The sequence below is a fragment of the Meriones unguiculatus genome, chromosome 7 (assembly GCF_030254825.1).
Source record: "Meriones unguiculatus strain TT.TT164.6M chromosome 7, Bangor_MerUng_6.1, whole genome shotgun sequence".
In the NCBI taxonomy this organism is placed as follows: Eukaryota; Metazoa; Chordata; class Mammalia; order Rodentia; family Muridae; genus Meriones; species Meriones unguiculatus.
In genome coordinates, this window is record NC_083355.1 from 119056998 (window position 1) to 119081901 (window position 24904).

General features: G+C 44.5%; 1 protein-coding gene and 2 long non-coding RNA genes across 4 annotated transcripts in view; 1 reads left to right on the forward strand and 2 right to left on the reverse strand.

Moving 5' to 3' along the window:
- Vipr2 (vasoactive intestinal peptide receptor 2) overlaps positions 1-24904 on the forward strand; it is a 72611-nt gene that overhangs the window by 20664 nt on the left and 27043 nt on the right. The gene's annotated exons all lie outside the window — the stretch shown is intronic.
- On the reverse strand, positions 11296-16069 carry LOC132655463 (uncharacterized). The gene is made up of 4 exons (XR_009593273.1): positions 15994-16069; positions 15199-15359; positions 14728-14881; positions 11296-11588 (listed from the first exon to the last, which is right to left on the reverse strand). It is a non-coding gene; the product is annotated as an uncharacterized LOC132655463 (long non-coding RNA).
- Positions 17313-24670, reverse strand: LOC132655312 (uncharacterized). Its single transcript, XR_009593164.1, has 3 exons — positions 24371-24670; positions 23772-23851; positions 17313-17579 (listed from the first exon to the last, which is right to left on the reverse strand). It is a non-coding gene; the product is annotated as an uncharacterized LOC132655312 (long non-coding RNA).

The following is a 24904-nucleotide window of genomic DNA, read 5'->3' on the forward strand; positions in this document are numbered from 1 at the left end:
TTTACAGAAGACAGAAGGGCATGCTGGGCTCCTGAGATAGTCCCAAACTTCCCTGGAGCAGCTTAACCAGCTGTCTCTAGGAAGCTGCCCAGTGGCCTTCTGGGAGTGAGCTCCCCTCCGCTCATGTGCTGACTCTGCAGAGATGGTTCCTAAGTCCTCTTGTGGATATCCTGAGTCCTGACCCAGGCCAGGGAAGATGGAGGTGGAGCATCACCCCCGTCCCTCTGAAGCTGGTCAGCTGAGACTCCATCACCTGGTGAGGGCCATGAGGACAGCTCAAGCAGATGTGAGTCTGAAGGTTCTGTGAGAGTGTGGAGTTGGTGGGATTCCCACTTGTAGGTGGGACTGTCTTCCCTGAGGGCCCGCGAATGAGCTTTGCTTCATCTCTGAATGTAGAAGGATGTGCCGATGCTGAGCAGTGTCCTAAGGCTGCATCAGGACTCTCTTCCTAGCTCATCCTGCAGGTCCCTGGGGAAGGCCCGGCCAGATACCCATACAAGCCTAGATTCTGAGCTGCCCTCCGATATGAAGAATGACAGGGATGCAAGAGGCTCCAGTGTGTCCTTGCAGAACATGAACTCTCTTCCTTGATTTCTCCTTTACACTTAGGGGGTGTTTCCAGGGACACTAGAAAACTCCTCAGGCTCCTTCGGTGCTTCTGAGGGGCTATAATTAAACCCTGCCTGTGTAAGGTTCAGCTTCTGGTCCCTCATGCATTCTTTCTGCTTTAAGAACTATTTTTGTTCTTAATTACACATTTCAGAGATTCTTTAAATAGCATAAATTTATAATAATGGATTAAAAAGTCAAAATATTTTAATGCAATAGGCAATGGAAATGATGGACCAAAGTCAAAATAAGTAAGTGCTTCCAAATTGCAGTTTCCACACTTTAAATACTTTAGATATTAGGTTGTTTCACAGACTCGTTAAAATATGAAGCTATGGCAAATATGGTGCCATCACAGATGCCCTGAGCTAAAAGGGACTGCAGCTGGGCTCTGAGCACACACCCAGCCCAAGATGGGGCTCCTTGTCAAGGATAAGTATGGTGGCATCTGGGAGATGACTGTGTTTAAGAGAAGACCCTTTGGGGGGGGCCTTTTTAATTAAAAATTCATACCAAATATTATGATGGTGGTTTCCTTCTCCCATCTCCTCCCAGATCCAACTCCATGGCTTCCTTCTCTCTCTTTTTAGAAAACAAACAGGCAAATTAAAAAGCAAAAAAAACAGAATTTAAAAAAAAAAGTGAAAAAGCACAGGAAATACACACAGAGAGACAGAGAAGCCATAAAAACACAAAAAGTCAGAAACCACAGTATGCATGCCAAAGACCAGTAGGGTAGAAAATGACCCAGCAAAGCAAGATGAAACCAAAAAAATCTACAAAACCACCCCTGAGTTCATCACTCTGTAATCGGATTTAGGACCACTCCACAAGATGGAAGGCATGCCTGACATTGTTCAGGTAGCCAAGAAGCTGAGTCTAAGCAAGCCACCAGTCTGAGGAGAGCACAGACCTGCTTGCCTGAAAGAACTTGGGCTTTGCCTCAGCATCTCACGTTCTCCTCGGGCTTGTGTTTCAGGGTGTGTTCCTATGTAGTCAGGTTTTCCCATAAGGGCTGTATGGGTGGTCATGAGTGGTTTCAATATACGTTAAGAAAAATAAATAGACTTCACAAACACTGTAGGGGTGGCTGCATATGGAAGAATAAAAAGATAAAATGGCAGTTCCAGAAATCTCTTTCAGGACAGATGTTGGGGTCCTCAGGGCTTCGGCACAGCACCCAGAGCTGCCTATATAGACATACTCACTTGAGAACAAGGAGCTGCCTCTGTTATGCCTTTCCCACCTGGCTCTCAAATAAAGAAACACTCTGGCTAAATTTAGAAGAGCTTTTGGCACTTGGGTCAAGCAGACACATTTCTTCCATATTATTTGATATTCCTAAAATATGTATACCCTCTGCCCCCAGCATCCTCCACAGTAGCTACTTTTCCTGATAGGGTTCCTCTTACCATGCCTGATGGCACAGGCCACACCATGAGCCCTTTGGCACTATGAAGGCATAGACCCCTAATGACCTCATAGTGTCCCAGTATTGTCTTAGGAGTGGGAGGAGGCATTCCACAGAGACCCTCTGTGACAATGCCCAGGACTGCCACCTGCAGGGGTGTGTCAGGATGGGAGTTACCAGACATGGGCTCCAGTGCTCAGCTGGTGACAGGGGCTCACACAGACACTGTCTCACCTCACTGTAGGACATAGTCACTCCAGGTTGCAGTGTTGCCTTGCATCGAAAGGTTTGTGCTTCACAGTGGTTTCGGCGCATTGTGTACCAAGCTTAATGCCAGCTAGTAGTGAGAGGAAAATGTTTAGGGAAGGCAGAGGGGTCAGCCGTGGACGGGGTGGGCTGACAACTTGAGAACACTAGGCAAGGAGCTGCTCCACAGATGACGTGGCAGAGGATGGAGTCCCGTTGCCCACGGGCGCCTGTGGCTGAACTTGGATTCACAGAAATCTGATCCAGAAGCTGCCTTGGGAAGACAACTCAGTTATCAGCCATGCTTATTCCTGTTTCAACAGAAGTGTCACACATGGGCTTAATGCTTAAACTATTAAATCTCTTCAAGGCCAAAGGAGAAACAAGACAGAGAAAGGCTGCCCAGGAACAGGCTATGATTCTCCAGACTCTTAAATCCCTCCTTTGAGAAATACTACCCTAAAGCAGGAAGTCGGTGAAAACCAGAGTCTATGAAGATTTCCACCCAGGGAAAGTATAAGCTAACCAGCCATGGCTTAAAAGGCCTGACACCACACACACACACACACACACACACACACACACACACACACACACATATGCATGCACTTCTCAGAGTTAAAACAATGGCCATTAAAGTGCAGAAATTCCTTTGGATCACACCAGGGTCTGGATTGTCAGGAGCGGCCTGGCGGGTGAGGAAATCTTTCTGGAAGTGTCCTAGCTGGGAACTGGCTTAGCTGCCTGCCCTCAAGAATCCTTTTTTGAGCCTGTACATGAGCAGCCCTGAATGGGAGTAATGCACCCAGAACTCTGGCCCTGGGGACAACAGGTGAGAAAGGGCTCAGGATGGAGCTGTGAACTATCAGGAAGAAAATGGAGGCCCTGGAGAAAGTCAGAATGTCAAGCTGACTGTTCCTTGCCAAGACACTCTGAGAACCACTGAGCCATCTCCTTTCTCAAGGATGCAGAGCACAGAACTCAGAACTAGCCTCTCAAGGTCCTAAAAAGGAACAAAGCAAGTAGACAAATAGCTTTCTCTCACAGGACCATTGTCTTCATTAGAGGCCTGGAAAACAAAAGGCTGCCATCAAGAGTCCCCTCAACCCATCACATTCTGTGATAAGGGACCCCAGTGACCCTAGGATACATTCCAGGCACACAAGTAGCAAGGATTATTTTAGATCCTTAGAAATTTTAGGTCCTTAGAAAATAATACTTCCATTTGTAGCATTTGTCTTTTAGACTTGTACTGTGTTGGGACAGTGAGGAAGTGGCTGACACCCTGTGTCCCCATTGTCTGGTTTGTTTGTATTCATTTGAGATGGAGCCTCAGTCCCAGTCCAGGGCCCTGCACTTTTCTTTCTGCCTCAGCCTCCAGAGTCCTCTCTCTCCTCTTTAAGATTTTATCTTGATCCCTCTGGAAACTTAACTCAAAATAAATTTTTCTTTAAAAATAAAAATCCACCTTAAGATAGATTACTTGCCAAGACAAGGCAAGAGCCCCACACAATCCCCTAGATGACAGCCTGAATTGAACCTCTTGGTCTTCTCTACCTGCCCCATCTCTCTGTGGTATCCTCCACAGAAAGGTTGTAAACTGGCAAGGTTCGTGAGAACAGATAGAAACACCTCCACTTCCTGTGAGCTAAATTCCAAGATCTTGCCCACCTCCCTGGAGTTCTGAAGACAACTTATCAGGAGACCCTAGGTCATGCCAGGTCAGGCAGCCCTTCAGGCTCTAATCCTGGAAAAGCATGTTTACCCGTCAGAACACCAATATCTGGAGACACCAGATAGCCCCCGAACTAACTGGTTTCAGCTGGGCTTGGTAGGGTTTCCTACCAATTATATCTGTGTGGTCTGCCAGTTGGGAGTTTAAAATCAAATGTCAGAGCATTTGATAATAAAGAAAAGACTGCCAGTTCTAGGTCGGCTGCCTTTTTGTATTAAAATCATAAACTGCACATCCATAAAATGCTCAGTGGGATAATGTGCTCAAAATATCTGATTATTTTCCTACCTCAGACATTCTATATTGGCATTTTAAAATAAAATTCTCTCCCTGCTCGGCCCACAGTCAGAAAGAAACACTCAGTTAGTTCTATTTAAAATAAGGTGTACAAGTCAGGAGAAAGGATGTCATGGTGATTGTGGGCTGCCCCCAACATCACCCTAGAGGTACACATGGGCTAAAGTTCATTCTGCAATCGCCCTTGAGCTGGGTGTATAATCTCCATGGGAACAGTGACCACACAGACCTCATCACCGGAAACCAGCTTTCCCTAAGCGAGGAACATGGTGTTTTCCTTTCCCAGGATAACTCTGCCATCCTCAAGAAAAAAATATATCCTCGGGAGGACATGTATCCCAGGAGGGTCTGTGTCCTCAGGAGACGCCATGTCCTCAAGAAAAGTTTGGTCCCCAGGGAAGGCTATGCCCCCATGAGAAGATGCCATACCCCAGTGAGAGGTCAGACTCACTCTGAGAGAATTGGCTCCTACAGCAGCTGACTTGGGATTTTCCTTGTAACCTCTGACCAGAAGCAGCCAACATTTGTGTGTCTTCTCTTGAATGTCTGAGAGACCACTGGCCTTCGTCATCTGAACGGAGCCTGGAGCCTGTCCCAAATGGGCCCAGAAGCTCCACCTCCTCTGATGAGGAGGTAAAGGAGCGGAGGGTAGGCATGGTGTGCTCACTCCTGTCTGAGGCTGAAGAAGTCACTGCTAATGTGACAGCAAGGGACATGAATGCAGCCCTGATCTGAAAACACCACCCAGGGAAGACACCTCCGTGAAAGGGTAGTGGCACATGGCCTCTTGAATGACAGGCATCTCCCAAGATTCTGGAACTTTCTTTCACTGACAAGTAGGATCCCATGCTCGGGGTCTCCCTTCTGACCTAAGACAGCCAACCAGATCTAACCAAGATCCAAAGGGGATTTACAGCGTGGCCATCGGGACTCTGCTACAGGAAGCCAGCAAACATCGGATGTGCCACTCTGCCCCTCCAGATGGAGCTGTTTGGGATCAGACCTCAGGCTCCTGAAATCTGTGGGATGAACAAAACTCAGGACTCTGTGTCTGGAGCCACTCTTCACTAGAAAACCTGTTGGCTGAGCCTTCAGCTGAGAAAAGTGATCATCTTTTGTGAGAAGTGTTTTTTCTTGAGTAAGGTAACAGAAGCCCTTAATTGTGGATGGTTTAATCATCCTGCGTATATGTTTTTTTCTCATATCCATGGGTTCTTTGTCCTTGCATTCAGCTCCACTAAGATGCAAAACAATGTCCCGTGGCTGGTATGCTGCACAACCATGGTGCGTGCACTGAAGATGGACAGATGGTTTTTGTCGTTTTTCCCTAAACAATGCATCAGAACAGCTATTATATGGGGCTTACATTGCACAGTTAGCATAGCCATGTGGAGATGATGTAAGCCCATGAAAGGATGTGCATAGGTTATATGCAAATATTACAACTCTTATAGAAAGGACTTGAGTATCCATAAATTTTTATGTCCTGGGATCCTGGAAGTAGTTCCCACAGGTACCAAGGATGATATAGAGCCTGTCTCTCCAGGTCAATGTTTGTGTTTGCCTGGCTAATCACCCCTTCCTACAGTCTCCAGAGACTGTGGGGAAGAGAATCTTCTTCCTGACCACTGTCCCCTTGGGAGCGTCATTAAACTTGAAGCCAGTGTTAGACCTCATCCTCCTGGCACTAAGCATCAGCACCATGGCCAGTTCTGCATGTGGCACTCTCCATTACTCTTCAACCAGGAGATGCTCTCACCTCCATTTTACCATGAGGGAAATAGTTGGAAACAGTTGCATAAGCCACGTTCTCTCAACCTCTGAGAATTTGGATCATCAACACAATATTAAGCACCAGAATAAGCTATGAAGACGGCCGTTACCTTGACTGATGGCTAGTGCCTCCTACGTGTGTGTGTGTGTCAGTGCAGAACTCTGAAATAGGTAGTCGACTCTTTGTGCTTCCCACTACCCCACTTCTTCAAAGTACAGTTGGGACCCTAGCTCTCACTTCTGATTCACTGTTGGTAGGCTGCCTTCTGTGCCATGCCTGAGGCCTTATTCTGAAGAGTGTAAGCATGGTAGATGTTGTGACTGGTAGAGGTCCTTGTTGGGAGCAAGGGATTCCCTGGGGAAGGACATAAAAGGGACTGGGACCATAGGTGTTGCTTTTTCTGTGGAGATCTCCTCTGTAGCTTGATGGATTGTACCCACAGTCCAGAACAGAAGAATGACAACCAGTAACACACAGCACAAGATCCACTTAGCTCATGGAAAAACCCACCTCCAGGCATCAGGTTTGCAGAAGTGGGTGCCATGCTGCTCTTGATGCCCTGAGCCCTGCCCAATGCTCCTCTGTGCCTATGACAACCTGGACTGTAGCACAGCAGAAAACGAGCCAGAGAATAGGCTTTGGCTTTATTTCTTTTCATTTGTCTTAGAATCCATGTCTTTGCAATATGACCTGCGATACAGTTGTTAATTCCCCATAAAGAGACATGAGCATGGTCTTAAGACCATCTAAGATTAAATCTGAGGGCAAACTTCTGGATTATAACTAAACTCCAAACTTATTATTTAAGACAAATGGACCACTTTTGCACTCATTATATGATAATTTAGAACGTTATCAATATGTAATCCTATGTGTGTACCAGGTCATGGCTACAGACCTAAAAAAGCCAATAAGGAGGTACTCATTCAGAGACCTTAGCCCTGCTAGGAGGTCAAGGCCAGAGTTTGTAGCCTACACAGTCCTATTGTTATTAGTTAGGATCTGATGGCCACTTGAAAGAGGGACAGCATCTCTGGAAATGAGATTTGCATCATGGGGCACAGTGGTGCTGGGCTTCTCTTGGTTTCTGAGCCTCACCAGGAACCATGAGGCCATGTGAGTAAACCAACATTGTGTGCTGGGCTTGGAAGGGTCAGGATGCCTTGAGTGATGAGAACTGGAACTATAACCTTCTGGCTAGTCACAGCACAATGTTTTTTGTGTTTTTTTTTTTCACAGCTTTTCACAGTAAAACCATTACTTAGAATCCACACATAGGGGGCTGGAGAGATGATTCAACACTTAAGAGCACTAGCTGCTCTTCCAGAGTCCTGAGGTCAATTCCCAGAAACCACATGGTGACTTGCAACCATCTATACTGGGATCTGATGTCCTCTTCTGGCATGCAGGTGTACATGAAGACAGAGTCATTATATATATATGTGTGTGTGTGTGTGTGTGTATAATCTTTTAAAAAAATATCCCCCACAACACCCACAAGACTAGCATTGTTTTCTGTACTTTCTCAAGTTGGTAGGTTAATTTTAAAAGGAGTTTTCTATTTATAAAAGTATAGACACTCAGTGTGTGGGTTTTTCATGTACTGCCTCCCTCTTCCCACTCTTCCTGCCACTTGCCTTCCCAACTGGCTCACATGCTTCAGCTGACAATGAGATGATGCTGAAATTACTTGACAGCAGTGCAGGACCTCTGGCGATGCCTGGGGAACAGGGAGGGGATGTTCGATGGCTGGAGGATGGGACACCCTTAGTGGATCATTAGCTCCAAAGGGCAGTGCCTGAGGGAGGGGCCAGTGTGGACACACTGAATGATGTAGCCAGGGCAGTGTGGAAGGAAGACAGCAACAGGTGCACATTCCTGGGACTAAGCACAGACTGAGATGATCCTGGGGAGACATTGGGCCAGGGAAGATGCCAGAGTAGCAAGTAAAAAGGCTGGTAGAGGGAGAGGACCCTTGGCAAGTGGGACAGGAAGGAGGCTTTTCCTGTGTGTTTAGAAGCCCTGATACTTAGAAGGAAGAAAGGCTCCTCCTCCAACCAGAGAGGAGCAGAGGCTTAGCAAGAATAGAAAAATTAGGGAAACAGTGAGCAAGAGGCAGAGCCTAACCAAGGGAGAGAAAATGCATGAGTGTTTGATGAACAGGTGGGAGAAGCAGGAATGGTCATGAGACAGCAGGCCAGACAGCTGGGGTGTGGCAATCAGGGGTGAGCCTTTCAATGCTACGTGCATCCTGTTAAAGTCATCTTCATTTGAAATAAAGAAGATATAGTGTGTGGCGCTATGAGGTTCCAAAGGTGATGGTTGGCCTTATCTGTCTCCACTGGTTAAGAAGCACCTAGTCATCTCTCAGCTCAGACTCTGTGACCCTAAAGCCATACTGTGTCTTCCTGGCCCACGTTAATGGCAGCATTCTGTCTGCAGGCCTATATGCCCTTCCATATGTCTATCTTTCTATCTGTCCACTTGTTGCCATGTCTATTTGCCTGCAAGATCTGTGTTTAACACAGCCTGATCCTGTATTCAAAATTTAAAAGAGATGGGTGACCAGGTCAGGTACTGATGCAACGGTAGTTTCCTCGATCACAGACACATACTTGCACGTGACACTTATTATTCAAATGAAGTTCTGTGATCATGTATAATATTAAATCCTAAGTGGATATGGCAGTTCCTGAGATAATCATACAAGGTGAGCCCCGTTTCAGGAAGGGGTACCCCTCACTGAAGCACAATTAAATAAACCTGGACAGAGTGATAATAGGAGTGTAAACAGTGAGCAGTTTACAAGGTCAGCAGGAGAAATGCAAAGCATGCAAACCTAACAGATTCAAGCCATAACATAGCTAGTAACCAGCACATGCGGGAAATAAGCCAACAATGTCAAAATGAAATCCAGAGAGATTATTCTTAAGATAATGTTTTGCTAAATGGGAAATCAAAATACTTCTTTTTCAATGTATTTCTTTGATTTCTGTTGCTGTGATAAAACACTGACCAAAAGCAACTTGGGGTGCAAAGGGTCCACCTCACCTTACAGCTTAGAGTCCAGCATCCAGGGAACCAAGGCTCAAGGCAGGAACCTAAAAGCAGGAACTGAAACAGGGGCCACGGAGGGACACTCCCTACTGACTTGCTCCTCATGGCTTACTAGCTTTCTTTTTCTTTTTTCCTTTGTAAATGCTTTGAATTGAAATGGAATTGCATCATTTCTTCCCCTCCCTATCTTCTTTCCAGCCCTGCCCAGCCAGCCTCTCCTGAGCCCTTCCCATTCCCATCTGCACTCAAGCTGATGCTCTCCTTTATATTTGTTACATATGTGTGTGCGCAAACATAAATGAATACAAGCTGCTGAGTGTTTTTGTTGTTTGTGTGTACACAGTTTCAAGGCTGATCCACTCCACACCGGACAACCAATTAGAGGTCTCCTCCCTGACAGAAACTAATTCTCTTTCTACAAGCAGTCAATACTTGACTATTGTTCTTTGTCAAGAAATTGCCATGAAACTTTTCAATAATATGTCCATTGGTGTTGCTGCTGTGCCCGTCTTGCTTATGTGGCCATTTCTAGGCAACTCCCTAGTATCCTGGCTTTTGCAATCTTCGCATCCACTCTTTTAAGATGTTTCCTGATCCATAGCTGATATATCTAGTGGGGCTGAGCACCCCAGTGCCTCTTGATCTCTGATATTCAGCCTCTATTATGCTGTAAAGAGAAGCTCTTTAGTGTGGGGTGGTTGTTACACTTCTCTGTGGGTATAAGGAATTATGCTAGCTTAACAAAGTGGTGGTAGTGGACTCTTTTCTAAGGTCTGGGACTTCGTTAACCCTATGAGTCTGGCTAGGATTCCAGTACCAGGCATGATTTCCATCCTGTTGCGCAGTCATAAGTCCAATAAGACAGCTGTTGGTTGCCAGCAATATATGAGTTCCACTTCCTGCACCTTTATGCAAATCTTGCCATGCTGGTCATTGCTGTGGTTCATAGGTTTTGCAGCTGAGTAGAACAGTTTGATTGCTCTCCTCCCTTGGAATTTTGCTTGGTATTTTCTGAAACAGCAGAAGCTGGACCACAGCAAAGAGGCTTTCAGGTCAGATCCAGCTTGAGTATCCGAGTCCTATGTCCTAAGTGTGTGGTGTCTTCAGGAATAAGGGCCAAGCCTCAATCCTAAGAGACAAACAAGGGCTATATGACCATCCTACCAAAAGCAATTTACAGATTCTACACAACCTGGATCAAAATACCCAAAACATTCTTCACAAAACCAGAAAAAATCCAAAATTCATATGGAACCAGGAAAGACTTGAATAGCCAAGCCAGAAAATGTCAGAAATGTCAATGTTAAAAAATATATTAATGTCAATGTTAAGAAAATAATGAAGGAATTGCCATTTTAGACTTCAAGATATATTATAAACTATCATAATAAAGACAATATGGTATTGGCACAAAAGATATGCAGACCAATGGAATAAACTAGAAGACACAAACATGATTGAGTACTCATAACTACAGCCACAAAATATATGACAAAAAGGCAAAAAAATACACTAAAGAAGTCAGTTTCTTCAAAAGATGGTGCCAGGAAAACTGTATTTCCACGTGCAGAGAAATGAAATTAGACCCATATTTATCACCCTGCATAAAAATTAGACCCAGGTGAGTCAAAGACCTCACCTGACACCTGAAGCACTGAAAGTGCTAGGGCATAGAGGCAGTGCCCATAAGACACGAGTGTAGGAAAGGACTTTCTGAACAGGGCTCTACTCCAAGGAGCTTAGACAGGAATTGACAATTGGGACCTCACAAAACTAGAAAACTACTGTACATCTAAGGAAACAATCAACTGAGTGAAGAAGAAACTCACAGAATGGAAGAGAATCTTTGCCTTATATATATCTGACAGAGAATTAATAATCCAGAATATGCAAACAAACAAACAAACCAAAAACATCAACAACAAAGAGTCAAGGAAACAAATAAACCATTTAAAAATGGACTGGTGGAGCATCTTTTGGGTGTATGTCCAGGAGTGGTATAGCTGGGTCTTGAGGTAGCACTATTCCTAATTTTTTTTCTTTCTTTTTTTTTATTAAATTTATTATTTTTATTCACTTTACATCCTGGTTGTATCCCTATCCCACCTTCCCTCCCAATCCCATTCTCTCTCCCTTCTCACCTCCCCCCTCCCCTAATCCTCAGAAAAGGGGAACCCCCCTTCCCATCCACCACCCCAGCTCATCAAGTCACATCAGGACTGAGTGTCTCCTCTTCTCCTGTGCCCTGGCAAGGCAGTCCCATCAGGAAGAAGTGATCAAAAAGCTGGCAGGAAAGTCCTTGTCAGATGCAGTCCCTACTTCCCTTACTTGAGGATCCCATGGGCTACATTTTGTAGGGGTCTAGGTCCAGTTCCTGCATGGTCCCTGGTTGATGCTTCAGCTTCAGCAAGCTCCTCTGGGGCCTGTTTAGTTGGGTCTGTTGGTCTTCCGTGGAGCTCCTGGGATCCAAACAAAGAGTTTTCAATAAAAGAAATAAAACTGGCTGCTACACACCTCAGAAAATATTCATCATCCTTAGCAATTAAGAAAAAGCTAAGTAAATAAATGCTAAATAAAATAACCTTGCGATTTCATTCCACCCCAGAAAAAATTACTAAGGTCAACAAAATAACTGCAACAAGTGCTGGTGAGGTTGTAGAGAAAGGGTAACACCCGTTCGCTGGCAGTGGGAATGCAGATTGGTGCAGCCACTCTGAAATTAGTGTGGAGAATTATCAAAAAAGTGAGAAATTTAAAAAATTTCCATATGATCCACCATGTCATTCCTCAAAGGACTCAACATCCTACTCTACAGATAGTTGCTCAGCCATGTTCATTGCTGCTCTGTTCACAATATCCAGGAAACATACAACCTAAATGTCCCCCAACTCATGAATGGATAATGAAAATGTATATGTACATCTGAATGGAATACTATTCAGATGTAAAGAAAAATGAAATTTGTAGATAAATAGATGGAACTATAAATAGACGGACTATATTGAGTATATATATTCAATATAATGCATATAATATTATATTGAGGTAACCTAGATGATCAGCTTTATTATGCAATCTAGGTATATCAGCTCTGGGATGGTACCAATCATAGTGGAATAGCCCCTCCCACATCAATAATTTATTCAAGGAAATGCCCCACAGACATGCCCCAAAGTCAGTCTACTGGAGCCAGTTCTTCAATTGAAGTTTCATTTTTCTGAGTGACTCTAGGTTGTATCAACAAACCTAGCCAGCATAGCTGACCCATTATCAACATGGCATATAAACACATCACCATTAAACCATAACCTTTTCTTTTTTGTTTATCCCCTAAGATCTCATGTTACTGCCACAATATAAAATGTAGTATTGCTTTTGAAGTCCAATGGTCTTTAAAAATCTCAAACACTTTGAAAGTTCAAAGTGTCTTTAAAATACCCAAAGTCTCTTAACTGTAGGTTCTTATAAAATAAAAAAGTTAAATAATTTCTTACTCCAAAAGAGAATACCCAGAAAATAAAAGTAATAACACTTAAGCAAACTCAAACTCTAACAATGTAAACAGTTCATTCCGAAATATAGATCACACTTACAATCTTCTGGGCTCCAGATCTTCTTCCCCAGCTCTGCCATCCACAGCACACACAGCTTGTCAACTAGACTCAGGACAGTTCCAGTCTATACCTGCTGCTGTCCTTGGCCATCATCCCACAATCCTAGCATCTCAAATTTTGGGGTGCTCTGAGCATCTTAAGCATCTCATCTGAGCCTGCATCTTCAACATGGTTTTTCCTAGCCTCTTCAGGGATATCTGTCTTGCCACATAGTACCATGCCTTGACATCTCTCCAGAACCCATGCAATCCTATTGTTTCTACTGCACCAATGACCTCTCCTGACCTCTCACAGTGCAGAGACCCAGCTTCTTTTAACGACCCCTTCAATCTTGCAGCTTTCATACCACCAAAGCCAGTTACCACATGGAAGACACATATTGCCAACTTCAGCAGCTAGCATGACATGCAGCCTTGGCTCCTCTGGGCCTCAGTTTCAGTGTGCTGACCCTGAGGAAAGACTTTCCAGGGCATTTCACCCGAATGAAGCTAGTCTCGTTAATCACAGCTGATTCTTCAGCCCTGGCCAAGCAGCACTGGGAGTGGAGCAGTCTCTGCCTCTTTTGCTTGCTATTGAGACCCTTTTCCCCTGACTGGGTTGCCTTGCTCAACCTTGATGTGAGGTTTGTGCCTGGTCATATTGTGTCTTTGTTATGCCATGTTTGTTTGATGTCCCTGAGAGGCCTGCTCTTGTCTGGTGGAGGAGATGGGGGCAGAGTGTATCTGGGAGGCGGGGCTGGGAGGAGTGGAGAGAGGGCAGTGTGGAGTCAGGATATATTGTATGAGAGAAGAATAAATAAAGATCTTTAAAAAGATTCTTAACTCAAAATATCACTTGAAGGAACCTGATATACTCTTTGTTACCCTCTGACACTTCACAAGTCAAGCCTCTGCCATCTTCATTTCTCTTGGCATAAACTTCCAAGTTTCCACAATAACCCATTAAGTTCCAAAACCTCAAGGACTTTTCCAGCCCAAATTTCCAAATACTACTACAATCCTCCCCCAAAACATAGGCAAGCCTATCAAAACAATATCCCACTCTCTGGTACCAATTTTTGTTCTATTTTGTTTTTGCTGCTGTGATAAAATATCAACAACAGCAACTTATGGAGGAAAGGGATTATTACATCTTCAGACAATCATCAAGGGAGGCCAGGGCAGGAGCTCAAGGCAGGAGCCTAGAGGCAGGAACTGAAGCAGAGACCATGCAGGAATGCAGCTTACTTGCTTGCTCATCTTGTGTTCTTATACACCCTAGGATCACCTGCCCAGAGGGGATACTGCCACAGTGGGCTAGGCTATGTCAGTCATTAATCAAAATGCTCCCCCAGACATGCCCAAACGGCAATCTGATAGAGGTAATTCCTCAGTTGAGGTTCTCTTTTTCTAGACGACTCAAGTTTGTGTCGAGTGGACAAAACTGACCAGCCCACTGGGCATAGTGGATACAGGGTTGCAAATGCCAGCTTTCTGTCAGGAGCCACAGGCGAATTACACAGGCTTCAGGAGAAAGCAGAACTGACCCGCAGTAACTGGGAAGAGCACATGCAGGGACTAGGCCAGCAGTGCCAAAAGAAATCCAGAGATGGTCTTGGCATGAAATTCCTGTCATCCGTTGCTGAATGTGGAGACAAGACCAAACACAGCCTCACAAGAGTGGCCAGCTTGCTTCTGAGGTGTGCTGGGCACATGGGTGTTTTTCTCACTGGTTATGGTAGATAGCTGCACAGCTGGCACTCACTGGCCACAGCATACCGAGCTGTCGCCCATGACTGGAGGCCAGAGCTGCTACAGCTGCTAGGAAAACAGCTTCTGTAGGCTTCATCTGCTTACGCAGCTGCCAACTCAGGCATAGGTCAGTCCCGGCCTCCCTGTTTATTTTCATGTAATGCTCATCACTCTCCTTTGTCCATTCCCTCTGTTAATTGAGAATGTCCCCAGCTGTTAAGTGTTATTGATGGTCACATCCCTTTCCTACATACATGGGACATCAAAAGCCAGAGTCCCCGTTGATTCTTAGAGTGTGGTCGTATAGTCTTGGCTGTCAGGTTCTCATGGAGATCAGTGAGAACAATGAATGCAGGAAGTAAGAATGAAGCACGACAGGATTGCAGCTCAGGTCTGGGTGCTCACTGCCTGAATTTAATTAAAAGAAAGAGCAACAAGTGAGCACATGCTTTCAAGCCAGTCTTCATTTTCCTAGGTAAAGTTTAGCTGGGTTTCAGATTTTCCCCAGACTGAAGAAGTATGGGTAGTAGAACACACTGCTTCTCATTTATCCACTTAGCACCCTGCGACCCTGTGATCATGCCATACAAATCTAGCTAAAGAAGCCACAGCTGTTGTCATCTACAAAGGCCTCAGTAGATAAGGCCTCTTCCAACAAGGCACAAGTGCTTTGTTTTGTTGACATCTTCTCCAGTAAGTCCCGGCATCTGGGCAACATTGCTTACCTCCAAAAAATGCTGATATAGTTAGAAACAGTCTGTGAACATCACCTTCATTGAGAAGGCCACAGTCGCTTGGTTCAGGTGTTGATTCAGGAGGCAGCTCTCCAGAGCTTCTGCCCAAGTTAGATGTCTGTGTGGTACAGACAGAGACTTAACAGATGTTTCTATGGAAACAAGAGAAAAACTAAGGTCAGTAGTGAGAACCAATGGCATGCTGGGAAACAGCATGGAAAGAGTTCCCAGCCTCCAGCTCCCGGGACCTTAAGTTACAGGGTGGCAGCAGCCTGCGGCTGTTGTAGCTTCAACCAGAATATCCTTGGTGATGTCATCAAGTGTCACAGAATAGCGGCTATGCAGCACAGTGGGACAATTGTCAGCTAATGTGAAAATGGTGGTTTCTCTAAAGCTTGTAGTTGCTTTTTTAGATCCAACTTTCTTGCCTTGAAGAAATAGGTAGCCATGGTTTTCAGTGATTGCAAATAAGAACAACGAAATAAAAATGGAAATGTTAGCTTGGAAAGTCATAAGAAGTTGAAAGAAAAATGGGTTAGAGATAAAATGAAAGTTGAAGGCACTGGAAAAGGCGAGGGTCACTCGTGGGGGCATTGGTGCTCTCTACTACAGCAGCTTTCTTTCTGAGATCACCCACTCCTGCTAAAGGCACCAAAGATGACTAAGCAGTTTGCAGAGTAAATCTAGTCTCACTAAACTTGGACTGATGGGTCGCACAGCCAAAGCATTTGCCCATTCCCACAAGGAACCTTCAAGTCAGCACCAGTGATATCCAAGGAGACTTACCGGCTCTGTAAGGTCAGCCACAGCCCATTAGAACTGTCTGGAAACCTCCTATTAGGCTTTTAAAAGCTCCTCTGGGCCAAGGACCCACCCAGTGCAGCCTATTAATGGAGAACAGAACCACCATGAACTTACACAAATCACAACATTCCACAAAACTTACACTACGCAGTAAAAGCTTCTCAGTTCATCTTGTTTATAAAAGAATCTTTTGCCAGAGTTTCAGAAAGCTCCAGAGAAAAGAGAACATGGGTTCATTGAATCTAGGAAACAGGGCATCAAAGAATCAATTTCAAACAAAAAGTTCTAAGAGTAATTTCCTGGATTGGTCAGTTTCATTATTCTAAAAATTCCCATCCAACGGAATTCATGACCTTGAACTTGTTCAAATGCTGCATTTGCCCATCTCCCATGGATCCCTGAAAATGAGTTCGATAGCTCCTCGCAGAACCTTTTGGAAAGGCATCCAACTAAGAGAACAGCTGTCAAAAGGCTGTGGTAAAGAACTGATGAGGGTTTACTATAAACAATGTGTTCCTGGAACTGGCCTGACGCATGGTCTCAGGGCACACTGGGATTCCAGAAGTTTCATACGTGTTCTGGCAGGTCCAAGCTAATGGCATCCATCCACAGAGATGTAAGGTAAGGAAAGTCAACCTCCATCTATTGCAAAAAAAGCCTAATTAATTCAATCTCTCCCTCTATGTTTATAAACAGAAAGAACAAATTCTTTTGAGCTTGCTAGGAGCCCTCTGGAAAAATCCAACTTAGTTTGAAATCAAAAGGCTTTATTTAGAATTCAGTTTGCAGAAGTTTGTCAAAAACATCAAAAATGTAAAAGCATTGTTTAAATAGGATCAAAGGCAGTTGTTTCTCTAAAACAGTGGCAGATTTCAAAGCCAAATACAAAAAGTTACATAGTTATTTAAAAGACAGAATATGTAATGCTTTAATAGTGAACCATAGGAAATTATTTGAATGAAAAATAAATCTCTCCTAATCAGATTATTCAAAAGGCAAAGAAAAAGATTCTTTCAGAATCTCCTCTCAAGAGCTGATCATTTCCTCCGGGGATGATCTCCTCTGGCAGAGCGCTGCCTACGTATGCCTATGTACTCAGGACCATGGGCTCCATCAACACTAAACACAAAAATGAGTAAGATCAAGAAACGGTGGAGCACACTAGTAATGCAGGACTGCACAGTCAGGAGGATCCTGGGTTCAAGGCCACCCTCAGATCTGCAGGTAGACACAGTCTCATCAAACTCAGAGAAGAACAGGAAGATGGGGTGGGGGGAGTTTGATCAGTATTATACCTTTAAAAAACTCAAATTCTTATTTTTACATTAATGTATTTATAATAACGCTCATTTATAAAATGCTAATAGTTCCATAGATAGCCTTACCACAAAATGTCCTCGCTCCTTTTCTCTGTCTCTCCCCTAGCTGTACATCAGTGCTGACTGTCACACAAGCCCTCTGCCACAATGTAAACAGTTGAGTTTGTTGGTGTTGTTTTCTGTTTGTCTTGTCTTCTTTTGTTTTTGGTGTGGCACAGAGCTGCTGACTAACAGCTTCTCTTCAGTTATCTGTCAAAAAGCAGATAAACATTAGGTTGACAGCAATTCCTTTTATTTAAAATTACACTGATTTAATCCATTTGATTTTTTTAGCTTTTATTGTTGAGAAATTTTGTCACACAAAGACAGTTTGACTGATTAGAAAAAAGTTACATGTATGCAATATGTGACACTGAGTCCTCTAAATATATATCACTCTAAAAGTAAAAGCCAGTTTTCTTACTTACTGAAGATTGCAAATCATAGATGCTTGAAGATTTCTGAGCTAATGTGTAATTTTCGTTTCTAATTTCCACTATTTGGAATATACATATAAGTAAGTGCTTATTTTTCTTTAGGCTAACTAAATAAAACTTTTTGCAAGTTAATTTTATCCCTGTCATCCAAGGGTAAAAAGTCCCTGACATACAGACAAACAGACATAAGATAGAGTCCTCATAGCTTTCTATTTCAAAGATCAGGCTTGTGTCGGGTGTGATAAAGAATGCAGGGATTCACCCTGAGTGGCGGGCTCAGGCTGTGCCTCTGGGAGCTGAAATACACAAATCAGTCAGATGCTTAACACTATTCCCCACCGCTTTCTCATTTCTCACAGGGACCCTTCAGAGTGACTTTATCCTTAGGAGCTCTGACCACAAGAGACCTAGGCTCTTTCAGGCCTTGCCAGTAGCAGACATCAGACTAAGCTGACAGGACCATGACAGGACCAGGTTATCCCTTCAGGACCCCCCCATTTTTCCAAGAAGGCACAAGACTCCGGTATTGTTAAAAATTAAGAAGAAGCAGGAGTCAACTGACATTCTCTGCGAGAGATTTATTAGGAGGGAAGGGGGAGCAGGACATGGAGAGAGAGAAAAAAAAGGGAAGGGGCGCTCCAAGAGAGAAAGAGAGACAGAGAGAGAGAGAGAGAGAGAAAGAGTAAGAGGGTAAGAGAGAGTAAGAGAGAGAGACCATGTGTCGGGGTTAGCCCTTTAAGGGGCAAGGTAACCACGCCTTCCAGGTGTGGCCACCGGCTGGTGACACAAGATGACATTATAGCTTGCTGGGTAACCCAGGAGCAGGTTGTGTTCCAAAATACTAACAGGTATGCTGTAGGCTCAGGGACAAAAGGGACCCCTGAGATACTGTAGCCCAGCAGCTGATCAAAAGCACAAGGAATTAGGTATTTTTCCCACTCGTGTTGGGCTATTGATCCAGCCTGTGTCAACCTGACCCGGTTTTACTGCTATTTAACAGGCTAGCAGTAGTTCATGAACTCCAATAAGGTTCTGCAAAGGGCATGTGTGAAAATCAGAAATCAGGCTAACACAACACAAACCATTTGTTAGTGCAGCCTGAGATGGATTGTAGTCCATCTTGGTCCAAGTCCCAAGCTACTAGGAACCAGCTGATTGACACTCCCTGGAGCGAGCTTCGCGCTGTGTCCTGTGCTGTCAGCTGCCTTCCAGTACCTCAGCCACAGCAGTCACCATAAATGCTCTTTAAAATGGGCAGAGTTTTGAGCAGCAGTTTTTCCTTTACCTTTTGATCTCTATTTTGTTGGTTTGAGTAAGACAAGTTCCTGTGTGATTGTGGCCACAAGAATGACTTAAGAGGACTCTGTTTGGACCAGGCTTCTGTAGCAAAATGCTGCAGCTGGAGAGACTTGTCAGCGGAGGAGGCTCGTTTCTCACAGTTCCAGAGGCTGAAGTCCAAGGTCAGGCCATGGCAGATGATGAGGCTGATAGAACATCTACCTCTGCTCTCTATCAGGCACAGTGTAAGCAGACGGACCCATCCCCCACTCGTGAGCTCATCCCTCAGGACCTAGTGGCCCAGCAAGGCTCTGTATCCTTGTCAAAGATTCAGTCGGTGGATTTGAGGATGGGGCCACAGATACGGAGGCCAAAGTACCCACCAACACAGAATTTTCTTTATTTTCAATTGTCACCAATTTATAAACAAAGATACACCAAGTCTGAGTGCATGCTGCTGACCACTGATGGGGCTGGAAGGCGCCCTCATCTATTTTTAGTTTGCTTTCTTGTTGGGTGTTAGCATCTATCCTTTGCCAGTTTTCCTGTGGGAATTTTCCCCTTCTTGCTCACTCAGCACTTTATCCACTCAGAACCTTGTCTTACTTTTCCCCAACACACTTCCCAACACTGGTCTCCATGGTCTGTATAACATGCATTTAGCATTACAAATCACAGTCTACGTGTCTCTTAATTTATGGCTTCTCCTTCCCTCCATTCTTTGGCGATTCTCACAGGACAGGCAGATGCCCAGCTTTTCCTCATAGCAATTTTTCACGCTAATACATTTGGAACATATTTGCAGGAACTCTGATTAATCAGATATAATTTCCAAACAAGAATTTTATCCTTCTCCCAGAACTGTATCATTTTTTTCTGCTTTTCCCATCCCATGGAAGCTGCCCATCCTACTCTAGACAATCGCAGCTGATCCCACCATCAACTGGATTTTCAGTGTCTTGGTTTTCATTCCCCAGGATTTCCTGCACTGGCGTTGTAATAGGAGCCTTACTGGGTTGAAGAGTAGTAGTCACTGTCCTGCAGCAGGGTCCTCATACTGACATGGCATCTATCTTGTATTCTCGGTCAGTTCCTTATGTGGTTTTGTAAGTTATTTATAGACAGGTGGCCACCTGTGCAGCTTTGGTTTCATTATTCCTGCTGTTTCTTCCTGGCCTTCTACAGCTGACCTGCCACCCCAGGCAGCGGTTAACTGTGTTTCTCTTTCTCCAATGTGCAACGTGCTTCTATTTTTCATGTCTTTCTTTGAGGGTAAAAACTAAAAAACAATTTCTTAGAAGCAGCAGGGTGTATCCCTAACTCTGATGGAAGAATTCCAAATGAGATCCTACACCAGAATGTCCAGTTTTCAGAGGTGCTTGTGGGAAAATATCATGGTTTTTCTAAGACAATCAAACAGTCTCATGTTGGTGTGCTTTTTAAAATCTCTTATTTACGTTTCTTTTATCTTTTTCTCCCTACTCCACCCAAACCCTTCCATTACCCCAACACCAGGTAGAAGAGAGAAAGAGTTAGTGGGAGAGGGGATGCAGTTCTTTCTTAGCTGCTTCCTGCTGGACAGGGTAGTCAAGTTCCTTGAAGCCAGTCCAGTACTCATTTCAGTAGAGCTCTATCTTCTTGTCTCACAACAGCAACCAAGAGCAGCAAGGGGGAAGCAGAAGTAGCTTTGTTCTTTCTCTTCTCCACACTCTCTGGGATCTGGCATTTATTCTCTCTCCAGGGTCCTCAGATTCAAACTATGTGCAGCTGGTAAAGAGCTCCTCTCAGAGCCTACACAAGGCAAATAATCTGCTGCTGTGGACCATCTGAATCAGTCCCACATCCCACACCTGGGACCAGGACAAAACCATGTTTATATCCTCAACAGTCCCGTGACCTAAAAGGCTCTGAGCACTGTCCCAGTCACTCGATAGCACTTGCTGCCCGAGTCTAGAATTCTTCTCCTTGACTGTGCACTCTAAGGAATCAGAACTTCATCCAGCTAGGCTAGCAAGGGCAGCAGAGTGGCTCCCCAGTCCTCTTGCCGCATGACATAAATCCTCGTGGGCACCATCATCCTGTGTACTGGGGAAACCTACTTGACTGAGTCATACATGTTTGTAATTTTACTTTTCTAACCACTGGACTGAGCATTTTGGGATTTTTGTCCTTCTGCATTTACAAATGAAATTGGCCTTAATTTTTTGTTATGCTTGTTTTTCGCCTGTTTCTGTGTGTTTAGCATTTTTTTTTATATTGGACTTAGCTAGCTTCATGATTGAAATACCATTCATTTTCTTTACTAGCTGGCAAGTGCTAGAGTAGTCTCCACATTCCAGGAGTAATGCAATCCTTAGGCCTGTAAAGGAGTAGCCTGTGGAGACAGCCAGCCTCAGTCTCCACCAACTTTTCTTTTAGATTAACTATGGTTTTGGTATTTGGATCTTAATTCAAGCCAAGCCACGTAATGTCTACAGCACAAAATGGTACCCAGTTCTTTAAAGTCTTGGTGCTATTATCACAGAGCAATATTTCACATGGTCTATAATTAAAATGTTTGAATACGAGCAATCCACATCAGATATCAATTTTGTATTTTTCATTCTTAGTATTTCATGAATATGTTGTTGCCCTATACCAAAAGTGTGCTCTTACATACTGTTTGCAAATGCAACTGATTTTTGGCTTTTATACATTTAGGGAACACCTGTTGCGTATCTCTGTTCACCATCTCAAATATATAGGTGTTTCCATACATTAATAAATGAAAGCAAAGGCCTGCTGAATGTAGCTCTCAGGAGAGAGCCCACTGTCTGCCCTCCCATTCCTGTGCCTGTGTCACTGTTTTCTTCTTCTAGCTGTCAATCAATGTCTTGTCATTTCAAGAAGGGATCTCACTCACGAAACAAACACCAGCTGTGGGACACACACTCAGGTATAGATTGCACAAAGAGCCTGTCTTCCCGAAGAACATGGCTTCCATTGACCAGAAGTCCACCATTTGGGATGGCCGGAGATCTCAAAGAGCTTAGAGCTCAAGCTGATGGCTCTGTCAACACAGGCCTGAACTTTTAAAATCGGATCTAGTTCCCCATAAGCAAAACAAACCATGGAAAGAGAGCGGCCACTTTTGACAGAGCCTGGGCTCAACCTTCACTTCAGTCACTGTGGCACACTGAGGACTGATTGCCACCACGGGCAGGACAGTGACCCACCCTTGAGTCAGATGCAACAACCGTGGTGCTTTCTAGAAATGTGGTCTACCACAGACAGCATTTCTCCTATGGAAAGCATCACCCAGGCCTTACGGGTCAAGCCTCTGAAAGAGGAAGCCACTTCTTTGCATCGTGTTTGGTAATACTCTGCTTAGCCAAAAGCTGCTGCTTTTGTGACACCGTCAGAATATTTGCCCTTTTTTAGAAAGGGCAAACATGCTTTTAAACTCTAGAACCATCTTTTGTTGCTGTTTGCTGTGACAGGATCTCAGCTCTACACAAAGACCTAACTTCAAGGCCCAGAATTTGCTCCAGAGACTCAGCTGCTGCTTACACACTTTTTCAGCCTTCTCTTGTCAGTTGCACCATTCCTGCTAGGTTCTAGGAGGAAATCACACATTGTCAGAGCCCCATGGCAGTGAGCATGAGGCAAGGGTTTTTAGAGTGATTGGATCTTTCCCAGCCGTGTTAGTTGTGCCTGACCCAGGCTTCTAAGGTGCCAGACATTCAATAGTCACCAAAGGGCAGCCTGATACAGTCAGTGGCTCTGGGTTTACAGTCTCACACCAGTGAAAATTTAAACTGTGCACTCTGCTGGGAGTATGCAAGGCTGAAGCAAACTTCATCGATAAAAATTAAAAGAAAAATGATAAAATAGGGAAGATTGAGAGACACCCCCAAATTTTGGAGGGGTTTCCAAGAGAGGTAAAGGTATAATATTTCTTTGTGTATGGATTTTTATGGGGCCATGGCAGAAACTGAACAAAATCTAAGGCGATCGCTTTAGTTAATCATTTGAGTTATCGTGGGCTCGGCCAATGGAGGACCCACACCCTGTACGCATGTCCCTTCGGCTCAACCAGGAGATGATCATGCTCAGCTCATGTACCCCAGTTAGGGGTGGTGGACACCCCCTTTGTCCATCTCTGACCTGTGTTTCATTAGCTGTTGACCTTGACTGTCTGCCAAGTGTTAGTCACTGGCTGATGTTGCTCCCTCTGACCTGGCAGGTGTCTAAAATCTCATTAATTGTATGTACTGATCCCTCTTTGTCCTCACAGCCACCAAGAAGTAGCTGCATAGGTTTTTAGTTAACTCCTTGTCGGCGGGATGGTCTGAGTTATCTTTCCTAAACTAGGCAGAGGCTTCTTGTTAGAAGCAACCTTGCTTATATTTCCATCTGTTACAAGTAGCTGCATTAGAAACCAGGATATAAGAGGGAACAATCGTGCCTTTTGTACGTCCCCCAAGAGCTGTCAGGAGTGTGCCCTGCCAGCACTGGCCCAGAGCCCTATCCCTCCTCATAGCTGTCTAGCTTGGTTATCTTTCCTAAGTACAAGTCATCTTATTTGCTTTTCTCAAACACATCCGGGTCTTGATGTGTTAACTGTTAACCTTTTTTTTAATTCCCACCATGGCTCTCTCATGTACATTTGTGAGCAACTTGCGTGGCCCTTTCTCATTCTTCTTACCAAGGGCTATTCTTCCAGCGTTACTGTCTTCTCTGAAGATGTAGGTACTCACACTGAGCCACACTTCCTTGTTGAAAGATCTGTAAAGGAAGCAGTTAAGGTGATGAGATCAGAGTCCTGTGGCATAGACCATATCTGAGTGGGGTGGCTCTACAACTGTGTGACTTCTCAGAGGCTCAGACCAGGAAGGAACACAAAGGCACACAAGACAGAGGCAGCAACCTCGGGTAGGAGCAAATGCCTGCCTGAACTGATGCAAGTGATCACAGCTTCAGAGGGTACCTGGCATGCACTGTTATGCCTGCCTGCCATAATGGAAGCGCTCTTCCTCTGTTGGTCCAGGGTTTAGGCCACTGACAACCGGAGTTTGGAGCCCTGAAATGCAGCCAGTATAAACAAGTAGCTGAAGTTTTAAACCTCATTTAACTTTAATTAGTTTAATTTAAGTGGCTTCACCAGCAAGAGGCAGGTTGAAAGCATCTGCATAGCCCCTACCATAGGAATTAAGGTTCACCGTTAAAATTTAGCAAGGTAGACATAAAAATTCTTCTAACATCTCATGTAATGCCTTAATTTGCCACACCAAAGTGGATACTCACCTTGATCACCTCAGCCAAGCAGGGGTAATGCTAGCCTGCTTAATTTTTTCACAAAGAATTAAGCAGAACGATTCTCCGAGCACTGACCCAAGTCCTTCCAAGAGCAGGGTATGAGGAACTTTCTTTGGGGAGCAAGTTCTCAGTCGGGCTTTAGAGAAGGTTGTGAAGTGGACAAAACACAAGCAAGCCAGCCTGGTCCTTGGCATCATTAGGCAAGGCTGTCCATTCCTGTGGCCTCCAGAGTCCATGCAGGAGCCAAGGCTCTTAAAGAGAGCCTGCTCTCAGCAGCTGTTCTATCTCGGCTCCTTGGGCCAAATGATTGCTGCACTAATTGCCTAAGCCTCACAGCTCCTAGATCTGTGGGTCATATTTCATTCACTGGCTAAACACCATGTACTGGTGCCTACTGGTCCCCTCGGGCCTTATGAACTCTGTAGGGACAATGTGGCCATGACGAGAATGGCAGGTGGGCTGAGATACCAGTGAAACTCAGGTGTCCAAGCCAAGAGTCCCAAGCAGACCAGAAGGGCAACT